Raw genomic sequence first — 12148 nt, forward strand, 5'->3', positions numbered from 1 at the left:
TAATGAAAGGCAGGAGAGAGTAAATGAAAAAGGCTTAATGGTGCAAGGCAAATGGAGATGGTAATGGCACAAATAAAGAAACCAAAGTTGGGTCTGGAGGAAGTGTAAATGGGGACTAGCAGAATCATCAACAACAGCTGCTCGCCAAAAAAAATGGGGGCAGAGGTTATGATCTGAAATTGTTGAACACTGTGTTGAGTCCAGAAGGCTGTAAAGTACTCGACTTAAAGATAAGTTGCTGTTCCTTGAGCTTAAGTTGTGCTTCATTAGAGCAGCATAGGAGGGGTCACACTTGTAGACTGAACAAGGTGTTCTGCAATGTGGTCACATTATCTGCAGTGTAGAAGGGACAGCATCATGAGCTGTGAATACAGTACATCAAATTGCAAAAAATACAAGTAAATCACTTTTTCACTTAGAAGGACTGTTTTCGGCCTTGGACAGTGAGAAGGGAATAGGTAAATGAGCATGTGTGGCATCTCCTTTGTTTGCATGGAAGGTTGCTGCAGGAAAGGGAGGGGGTATAAAGTGTAACTGAGGAATGGACCAGGGCGTCACGGAGGGAATGGTCCCTTCGGAATGCTGAAAGGGGAGGGGAAGATGTGTTTGGCGGTGGCATCGCGCTGGAGGTGGCGGAAATGGTGGAGGATGATCATTGAATATGGAGGCTGGAGGGGTGGAAGTTGATGATCGGGGAACCCTATCATGGTTCTGGGAGGGAGGGGTAGGGGTGAGAGCAGAAGTGTGAAAAATAGAGTGGACATGGTTGAGGGCCTTGTCCTCAGCAGAGTGGAAGCCTCGGTTGAAGAGAAAGGAAAACATATTGGAAGCTCTGATACGGAAGGTTGCATTATCCAAACAGATGCAATGAAGACACAGGACCTGGGAGAATGGAATGGAATCCTGACAGAAAGTGGGGTGGGAGCAAGTGTAGTCGAGGAGTCAGTGAGCTTATAGTGAACATTAGTTGAAAGTCCATCCCCAGAAATGGAGACAGAGGAATCAAGGAAGGGAAGGGGAGAGTCTGAGATGGGCCATGTGAAGGTGAGAGAAGGATGGAAATTGGAAGCAAATTTAAAGAAATTTTTCAATTCAGGGCAAGAGTAGGAACCGCATATATACAGTCATCAGTGTACTGGAAAAACAGATGAGGAAGAGGGTCTGAGTTGGATTGGAACAAAGAATGTTTCTCACATCTCATAAAATAGCAGGCATAGCTAGCATGCTAAGGGTTCCCATAGCAACACCTTTTATTTGGAGGAAGTGAGCAGAGTTAAAGGAGAAGTTGCTCAATTTAGAAACAAGTTCAGCCTGGCGGAGGAGGGTGGTGGTGGATGGGGGAACTGTTTGGGCCTCCTTTCAAAGAAGAAACAAAGCTTTCAGACCATCTGGTTGTCTGTCATTTTAATTCTCTTTTCCACTCGCCCTCTGACCACTTTGCCCCTGGCCTGCTACACTGTTCACCTTCACAGTGGTTGGATTGCTCTCGGAAAGAGATGGCACACAGACGTGGGCCGAGTGGCTTCCCTCTGTGCTACGTACTTCTGTGGCTTTCTGATTTGCTGGAGTGGATTTTAACCTGATGCGCCTGGCATTAATGGACTGTATTCAATAACAGGACCAAATGAAGATATGTTTGAAATTACTTTTGTGGGTTTGGGAGGAGCTGAGCTGATGCTGTAAGCATTGCAAGATTAATTTAGACTGCTGCTACCCAGGCTCTCTTCCACCCCTCCCCACAAACCCACAATTTAAAAAATGACACCCAGCCACATAAGGAGATATTAGGACAAGTGTAATGTTCCTCCTAAACCACACGGCCACGAGGCAACCCGAAAGTTCCCATGCAGGTCGCACACAGGTTGACCCTTTTAAGTTGTCGCACATATGCAGCCGCACAAAAAATTTAAAGGGACTGTGCATTTCAGCAAATCCCCCATGCACGGCAAAAAAAAATTAGTGGGTGTATTGGTCTCGTGACCAAAAGCTTGATCAAAGAAGTCAGTTTTAAAGAGTGTCTTAAAAGAGGAGAGAGAGGCAGAGAAGTTTAGGGAGGGAATTACAGAACATAGGGCCAAGGCCACTGAAGGGATGGCTACCAATAAAACTCAAGGATGCTCAAGAGGCCAGAATTGGAGGAGCGGGCGATATCTCAGAGAGGTGTAGAGTTGGAGGAGATTATATTGATAAGGAAGGGTGAGGCTATGGAGGAATTTGAAAACAATGATGAGAATTTTAATATTGAGGTTTTGCTTAACTGGGAGCCTGTGTTGGTCAGCGAGAATTGCGTGTGAAGATTAGAGTCGTAAATTGAGGGGTTGCATTTATCACTAATCAGACAGAACAATTACTGCCCACTAGGGTTAACTACTGGTTCCAGTAGCATTGTTATGGCAGTGGAACATTTGTGGCTTGCATCTGCTTTAGCTGGTTTCTTTCATGAGGCTCTGGGCCTACATTTATTGTGTAGTCTCCAGTGGCATGCTGACAGAACAGACACTCTGCCTTGTTCTCTCTCCTTTTCTTGTTCTTCAGGAAAAGAGCCTCGGGAATGCCGTTTGGGAGCAGGGTTATCCCAGGGTTATCCCATTATGCAGCTGGCAGGGCCTGATTAAAACAGAAGCATTTAACAGAACTACCGGTCCATGTAAAAAACTTAAATAATTTGAAAAACAAACAATTAGAGGCAGCAATATGGGGAGCACAGGGCTCTTTTTGAAGACAAAGTAAGACAGGAAAAATAGCCATTTCATCTATATGTATTTTTAAAATAACCAGAAAACTCAAAAAGGAGGAATACAGAGTGAGGTAAGGGTAGGGGAAGAGAAGGCAAAGGTCCAGCATACAGAAGCAACAACTGGAAGTGTAAGAAGAAGCAGTGGAACCTGTCCAGTATATTAGTCGCTGACTCAACAAGGCCTGAAGTTGCTAACTCTGCTTGGACATATTCCTGGAGGTTTCATCACTTGCCTCCACTCACCACTGGCCTTTCAAACATGCTTTTATGCCATCTTCAATATTTCTCTGGCTAATAAAGATAGTGTTCAAAGAATTTTTTTTGAAAAATCATGTTTTTAATGCCCTTATTATTTTTTCTCTCTGGGAGATGTGAGAGTCACTGCCTTGATATCAAGGTAGCATTTAACCGAATATGGTAAGAGCCCTAGTAAAATTGAAGCCAATGGGAATCAGAGGGAAAACCCTCCACTGGTTGGAATCATACCTAGCACAAAGGAAGATGGTTGTGGTTGTTGGAGGTCAATCATCTCAGCCCCAGAACATCACTGCAGGAGTTCCTCAGAGTAGTGTCCTAGGCCCAACCATCTTCAGCTGCTTCATCAATGGCCTTCTCCCCACCACAAGGTCAGAAGTGAGGATTTTCGCTGATGATTGTACGATGTTCAGCACATTCGGGACTCCTCAGATACTGAAGCAGTCCGTGTCCATATGCAGCAAGACCTGGACAACATTCATGCTTGAGCTTATAAGTGGCAAGTAACATTCATACAAGACAAGTGCCAGGCAATGGTCATCTCCCACAAGAGAGAATCTAACCATCACCCCTTGACATTCAATGGCATTACCATTGCTGAATCCCCCATTATCAACATCCTGCGAGTTATCATTGACCAAAAACTCAATTGGACCAGCCATATAAATACTGTGGCTGCAAAAGCAGATCAGAGGCTGGTGATACTGTGGCTGGTGATACTTACCTCCTTACTCCCCAAAGCCTGTCCACCATCTACAAGGCACAAGTCAAGAGTGTGATGGAATACTCTTCACTTTCCTGGATGAGTGCAGCTCCGACAACACTCAAAAAGCTTCAACACCATCCAGGACAAAGCAGCCCGCTTGATTTTCACCCCATCCACCACCTTCAACATTCACTCCCTCCATCACCGATGCATATTGGCCGCATCTACAAGTTACACTGCAGCAACTCACCAAGCTTCCTTCAAGAGTACTTTCCAAACCCACAAACTCTACCACATAGAAGAACAAAGGCAGCAGACGTTCCCTGGCAGCAACACCACCACCGACAATTTCCCCTCCAGGTCACACACTTGGAACTACATCTCTGGTCCCTCATTGTCGCTGGGTCAGAAACCTGGAACTCATTTCCTAACAGCACGGTGGGTGTACCTACACATGATAGACTGCTGTGGTTCAAGAAGGAGGCTCAGCACCACTTTCTGAAAGGAAATTAGGGCTGAGGAACAAATGCTGATCTTGCCAGCAATGCTCACATCTCATGAACAAATAAAAAAAAACGGCAACTCCAGGATAATCCTGGAGAGTTGGCATCACTTCGTGTCTGCAACAGCTCTCCGAATGAACAATTCACTTAGTGCCATTCCCCTGCTTTCTCCTCATTACCCTGCACATTTCTTCCTTTTCATATAACTGTCTAATTTCCCACTGAATGCTTCAATTGAACCTGCCTCCACCACACTCTCAGGCAGCGCATTCCAGACCTTAACCACTCACTGCATGAAAAAATTTTTCCTCTTATCACTTTTGCTTCTCTTACCCATTACTTTAAATCTGTGCCCTCTAGCACTTGATCCTTTCACAAGTGGGAACAGTTCCTCTTTATCTGCTCTGTCCACATGCTTCATGATTTTGAATACCTCTATCAAATCACCTCTTACCCTTTTCTTCTCCAAGGAAAACAGCCCTAACTTCTCCAATCTATCGTCATAACTGAAATTCCTCATCCCTGGAACCATTCTCGTGAATCTTTTCTGTACTCACTCCAATGCCTTCACATCTTTCCTCAAGTGCGGCGTCCAGAATTGGACGCAATACTCCAGCTGAGGCCGAACTAGTGTCTTACATAAGTTCAACATAACTTCCTTGCTGTTATACTCTATGCCCCTACTAATAAAGCCCAGGATACTGTATGCCTTATTAGCTGCTCTCTCAACCCGTCCTGCCACCTTCAATGATTTATGCACATATACACTCAGGTTCCTCTGCTCCTGCACCCCCTTTAGCATTGTAGCCTTTATTTTATATTGTCTCTCCATGTTCGTCCTGCCAAAATGAATCACTTCACATTTCTGTTCATTGAACTTCATCTGCCACCAGTCTGCCCATTCCACCAACTTGTCTATGTCCTTTTGGAGTTATATACCATCCTCCTCACAGTTCACAATGCTTCCAAGTTTCATATCATCTGCAAACTTTGAGATTGTGCCCTGTACACCAAGGTCTAGGTCATTAATATCTATCAGGAAAAGCAAGGGTCCCAACATTGACTCCTTAGGGAACTCCACTACAAACATTCCTCCAGCCTGAAAACCATCCATTAACCATTATTCTCTGTTTACTGTCACTCAGTCAAATCCATATCCATGTTGCTCCCATCTCTTTATTCTATGAGCTATATCTCTGCTCACAAGTTTGTTGTGTGGCACTGTCTGGCCTTTTAAAGTCCAGGTATACCATCAACTGCACTGTTCTCATCAACCCTCTCTGTCACCTCCTCAAAAAACTCCAGAAAATTAGTCAAACATGATTTTCCCTAAAGAAATCCATGCTGGCTTTCTTTAATTAACCCGCATTTGTCCATGTGACTATAAATTTTGTCCCAAGTTATTCCTTCCAGAAGTTTCCCCACCACCGAAGTTAAACTGACTGGCCTGTAGTTGCTGAGCTTATTTTTACACCTTTTTTTGAACAAGGGTGTAACGTTTGTAATTCTCCAGTCCTCTGGCACCACCCCTGAGTCTAAAGAAGATGAAAAATTATGGCCAGTGCCTCCACAATTTCCACCCTCACTTCTCTCAGTATCGTCAGATGCATTTCATCCGGTCCTGGTGCTTTATCCACTTTTAAGTACAGGCAGCCTATCTAATACTTCCACTTGATCAATTTTAAGCCCTTCTAATGTCTGACTTTCCTCCTCTTTCACCATTGCCTGGGTTGTCTCTTCTTCCTTGGTAAAGACAGATGCAAAGAATTCACTTAATACCTCAGTTATGCCCTCTGTCTCCATGCATAAATCCCCTTTATGGTCCCTGAGCGGGCCAAATCCTCCTTTTACCACCCTTTGACTATTTTTGTCTATAGAAAAATTTGGGATTCCCTTTAATGTTAGCTGCCAGTCTACTTTTATACTTTCTGTTTGCTTCTCTTATTTGCGTTTTCACTTCCCGTCTGGGCCCTTTGTATTCAGCCTGGTTTTCAATAGTATTTTCTACCTGGCATCTGTCAAAAGCACATTTTCTTCTTTATCTTAATCCCTACCTCTTTTGTTATCCAGGGAGCTCTGGATTTGTTTATCCTACCTTTCCCCTTTGAGGGAACATACCTTGACTGTGCCTGAACTATCCCTTCTTTGGAGGTAGTCTATTGTTCAGCTATCGGTTTTCCTGCCAACCTTTGACTCTAATTTTTCGCCCCAGCTCTGTTCTTAACCTATTGAAGTTGGCTGCCGCCAGTTAATTATTCTTACCCTGGATTGTTCTTTGTCTTTTTCCATAGTCAGCCTAAACCTTATGTTACAATGATCAATATCCCCGAAATGCTGTCCTAATGATACTTGATCCAATTGGCCCACCTCATTCCCAAGAACCAGGTCTGGCAGTGCCACCTTTCTCATTGGACTAGCAACATACTGCTGTAGAACATTTTCCTGAAAACACTCCAGGAACTCTTGTCTCTCACTACCCTTTACAATACAACTATCCCAGTCTATGTTTGGATAATTAAAGTCCCAAATATAACTACCCTATAATTTTTACACCTCTCTGTAATTTCTTTGCAAATTTGTTCCTCCACGTCCTTCCCACTAGTTGGTGGCCTCTAGACAACACCAAGCAATGTGATTGCACCTCAACAACCCTACTAATAGTAATAATAACCTTACTACTGCTAATACAAATGTTACCAATACTAATCTACCTTACCACTATTAACATACCCTAACAATACTACAATACTAACAATAGTAATAACCTCACCAATAGTAACAAACTTATTTAAAAATTAAAAATAAGACTCACCAGCTCCCCACTTATTATTTGTGATTAATACTTAATACTTTTAATGTTTTTAAACTCACAACTGTTTACACTCAATCCTTAAACAGCAAATTCCCACTGTGAAGGAATATAGGTACTATAGGCTTGATTGAGTAGAATTTAGAAATAGTTAGTGTATTATGCCTTTAGAGTTAAAGATTGAATAAATGATTAGTTTTCAGAGCTCACTGAAGTTCCCCTTTAAAATGGTAGAGTTAAACATTTCAAGGTCTCTGTTAGAATAGAATCTCTGTTACCAGGCATCTCAGTTAAAATGGAATTGCTGTTACCAGGGACTTGGAAGATAAACACATACATTGAAATATCCTGTGTGACCTCAGTAAGAGGTAGCAATAAAACTTAATTGGTCAATGGGGTTGTTGTTCAGACAGGTCGGCTCCGGAGGTTGCTGTGGGTACCATGGAAAGGGCAATTAACAATAAATGGAATGTACTTACAGGAACAAGAGAGGTCAGGTAAACACAATTATGAACATTTTGACCAGATGAAAGCTCACAACTTCAAATTCCAGTAAAACATTAAATTAAAGATATGGATTTTAAAAGGGAACACAGAAAGGTCGCATCTAATGCAAAAGTCATATGGCACCCCAGAAATAGTATAAAAATACAAGGTTATAAAGCAAACACTTAGGGGTGTTGAATCCTCAAAAACACTGCTCATCCTGTGTCTTATTTGGAGATTTAAGGTACAAGTTTACTTAAAATTTTGAAGGAGATTCTAATATAATTTTGCTGTAACATTAGCAAGGTTAAACTTTTGGATTCTACGTTAGAAATAAGAATATGTGTTACATCTCTCAGCAATATTTGATATTGTGATATACTATGCACTTAAGAAGTTTATTGCGTGTTAAATTCCTTAATAAATATATATAAGTTAATAAATTGTCTCATATAGTATTCTGTATACAACTACAAGAAACCCCTCTCTGTGTCTCTTAAAGTGGAGAGATACGTATTGAAGAGAGTTTCCCAGACCCTTATAATTCCTGGGATGTTTATGACTTATCCATAAAAATATTAGAAGTTGGCTATCCAAAAGATGGTAAAATTCTCTGTTGGTTTTCTTTCTTTGAGGAAAAGCTAGTGCAATTCTTTGGACCCAAATAAGTGTCTGAGAATTTGTTTGGTTTGAACTTGATTAAAGGAGATTCGTGGGGATGTGCTCCTGATTTGGTTTAGTCCCTACAAGGGGTTAAAGTCATGAATCACTTCATCACCAGCCAATCAAATCACAGTTTGATTTTTTTTACACTCATGTGCATAGAGGTGCTAAGTTCCTCACAGGGTCTGTTGCCATTCCCAATGCCTTCCAGGTAAGTGGAAGGCCCCCAGCCTGGGTCTGGACTTATTCTCTCCCTGGTAGCTTCCTTTCAGCGTCTGCCACCACTCCTGACTCACTACAGGTAAGTGGAAGGCCCCAGCCTGTGTCTGGGCTTATTCTCTCCCTGGTAGGTTCCTCGCTGGGTCTGCTGCCACTCCTGATGCTCTCCAGGTAAGTGGAAGGCCCCAAACCTGGGTCTGGATTTATTCACTCCCCGGTAGGATCTTCCGCCACTCCCTACTCTCTCCAGGTAAGTGGAAGGCCCCGAGCCTGGGTCTGGATTTATTCTCTTCCTGGTAGGTTCCTCGCAGTAAAGGTGTGCAAAGGAAACCCGACCAAACCCAAATGCCAGACCCGGAAGTCTAACCCAAACCCGACACGTGTCATCGGGACCCATCAGGGTCGGGTCGGGTAGCAGGCCTTTACCTATGTACTGAGGTTAAGACCTGCTACCCAACCCGACCCTGATAGGTTCCGACGACACATGTTGGGTTCGGGCCATGTCATGTTGGGCCTCCAGGTCCGGCATTCGGACTGGGGTCGGGTTTCCTTTGCACACCTTTACCTCGCAGGGTCCATCACCACTCCCAACTCTTTCCAGGTAAGTGGAAGGCCCTGAGCCTGGGTCTGGATTTATTCTCTCCCGGTAGGTTCCTCGCAGGGTCCTTCGCCACTCCCGACTCTCTCCAGGTAAGTGGAAGGCCCCGAGCCTGGGTCTGGATTTATTCTCTCCTTGGTAGGTTCCTTGCAGGGTTCGCCACCACTCCTGACTCTCTCCAGGTGAGTGGAAGGCCCCGAGCCTGGGTCTGGATTTATTCTCTGCCCAGTAGGTACCTCGCAGGGTCTGTCACCATTCCCGACTCTCTCCAGGTAAGTGGAAGGCCCCGAGACTGTGTCTGGATTTATTCTCTGCCCAGTAGGTACCTCACAGGGTCTGTCACTGCTCCCAACTCTCTCCAGGTAACTCCCCCTCCCCACCCCCCCATCCCATTGCTGCAGGATTCAGCATGTCTCAGCATTCTGCAGAATGGCCCTCAAGCTGCTAGTTGGGGATAGCTGCTTTGAACAAAAAGTTAGTGAATAACTTTATCAGAAGGAGAGACTATTAATTTTGGCAATGTAACATTTCAGAAATGCAAATGAAAGCACCTTTATAACTTAAAAACAGTAGATACTAGTGTTATCAAACTGGTAGGTAAAGAAATCATTGAAGAAACTGCAGTGGATTAGAGATCAAGTTGTTAGTGCTGGAGAAATTGGTTCAAATTGACTTTTCACACAGCACTTGGTCAAATATGAAATAATCTCAGTTTATGCAACCAGCATTTACAAAGCACATGGGTTTATTGAATTCAAGTGACACATTATGATTTCCACCTTGCAATGTTTTGGCAAAGGAACATGCCAGAGTATGCAGGCAGATACTAGTTATTTAATGGTAATTTCTACCTGTTTGGTAACACTGAGATGAGTTACTTTAATTAAAATAATCATAGAAAAGTGCTGGAAATACACATCAATAACAACTTGCATTTATATAGCAACTTAACAAATTAAAAACACTCTGAGGTGCTTCACAGGAGCATTATCAAGCAAAATGTGACACCTAGCAACGTGGTGAACATAGGAGAGTTGCCCACAAGCTTGGCCAAGGAGGTAGCTATTAAAGAGTGCCTTAAAGGAGGAGAGAGAGGGAGAGAGGAGGAGAGGCTTAGGGAGGGGGTTCCAGAGTCAAGGACCCAGGTGCCTGAAGGCATGGCTGCCAGTAGTGGAGCGTTTATCAAGTTCATAATTTCCACAAAAGGGAAGAACATTTTGGGTATAAATTCTGTGTCAGAACATACAGCCGCAGTGCCATCTTGTGGCTTTATTGGCAAACAGCAGATTTGTTAAAACAGATCTGTGGAGAATGATTGCACAGCTTAGATGGATGCTAAATACATAGGAACATAGGAACAGGAGTAAGCCATCTAGCCCCTTGAGCCTGTTCTGCCATTCAATGATATCATGGCAGATCTGTGACCTAACTCCATATACCTGTCTTTGCCTCATATCCCTTAATAACTTTGGTTAAAAAAAATCTATCAATTTCACATTTAAAATTAACAATCGATCTAGCATCAATTGTCATTTACGAAACAGTTCCAACATTCTACCCCACTTTGAGCGCGATTCTGTGCTGGCGGTGGGGCTCCCGACATCTGGACAAAAAGGCAGGGGGCCACCCCGCCTCTACGTTTTTTTTAGCACCACCAACACCAACCCCCCCCCCACCCCCCCACCTCATTCCCCCAGCAATCCTCCAGTCTTTTGGGGTCAATGTCTGAGGAGGCAGCATCCCCATTCCTTTGAAGACTTTGTAGGGATGGGGAACCCGCTCCCAAGGGCTGCTGGCCAATCACAGGGCTGATAGCTCAGCAGTATCGGCAGCGCCATCAGGCGTGGTGGCCTCTCCTGGTACTGCAGAGGCCTCAGATCCAGGCCCATTGCTGGAACTCCAAAGAAGAGGTAGGTGAAGCAGGGTTGCCGGGGACAGTCCAGGAGACCCTGGCAAGGTGGGGGGGCATGGACGTTCGGTCCAGGCAGAGGGGGGTCCTAGGTGGTACGGTTGTTCCTGAAGAAATTGCCCCACCCCGGCGTGCAGGGAAGGTGCCTCGTTTTACAAGGCATCCTCCCCGCGCGGCGGAAGCCCCCAACTGCCCCTGCTGTTAAGATCCCAGAGGCAACTGGAAGTGGCCCTTATTCGGCCTCTAGGCAGGAAGGCAGCCATTGGCCTATCCCACCCCCAGGAGAATCACAACCGGGATTCCTGGTGTTGGGTTCCATGGCGGGCGATTCTGCTGCGATTCTCTGGCCCCCCCAACACAAATCCCACCGTCGGGATGAGAACAAAATCCAGCTTTGTGTGTAGAAGTGTTTCCTAATTTCAATCCCAAAGTCCTGGCTTTAATTTCTAGGCAATGCTTCCTAATCCTCCAGAAATAGTTTCTCTCTAAATACCCTATCTGTTCCCCTTAATATCTTGAAAACGTTAATCAGATCACCCCTTAAACTTCTAAATTCTAGGGAATACAATCCTGGTCTGTGTAATCTCTCCTCATAATTTAACCCTTGGAGACCAAGTATCATTCCGGTGAAAGGTCACTGAACTGAAACGTTAACTTTGCTTCTCTCTCCACGATGCTGCCAAACTTGCTCTGTATTTCCAGCACTTTTTGTTTTTCTATTATTCTAGTATATCTTTGCTGCACTTCCTCCAAGGGCAATATATCCTTCCTAAGGTGTGGTGTCCAGAACTGTTCACAATACTCCAGATGTGGTCTAACCAGGGTTTTGTAAAGCTGAAGCATGACTTCCATCCCTTTGCGTTCTAGTCCTCAAGATATAAAGGCCAGCATTCCATTAGCCTTTCTGATTATTTTCTGTACCTGGTCACAACATTTTAATGATTAATGTACATGGATCCCCAAGTCTCTGCACTGCCAACTGTTTCTAGCTTTCCACCATAGTACTCTGTTCTATCCCTTTTAGGTCTAAAGTGGATGACCGCACATTTGCCTACATTGAAATCCATTTGCCATAGTTTTGCCCATTCACTTAGGCTATCAATATCTCTCTGTAATTTTATGCTTCCATTGACTGCTTACAATGCTGCCTATCTTTACGTCATCTGCAAACTTGGCTGCCTAGCTTTCTATACCATTATCTAAATAGTTACTAAATATAGTGAATAGTTGAGGCCCCAAAACAGATCCTTGTGGGACACCACG

This window comes from Heterodontus francisci, chromosome 15 (genome assembly GCF_036365525.1).
Source record: "Heterodontus francisci isolate sHetFra1 chromosome 15, sHetFra1.hap1, whole genome shotgun sequence".
In the NCBI taxonomy this organism is placed as follows: domain Eukaryota; kingdom Metazoa; phylum Chordata; class Chondrichthyes; order Heterodontiformes; family Heterodontidae; genus Heterodontus; species Heterodontus francisci.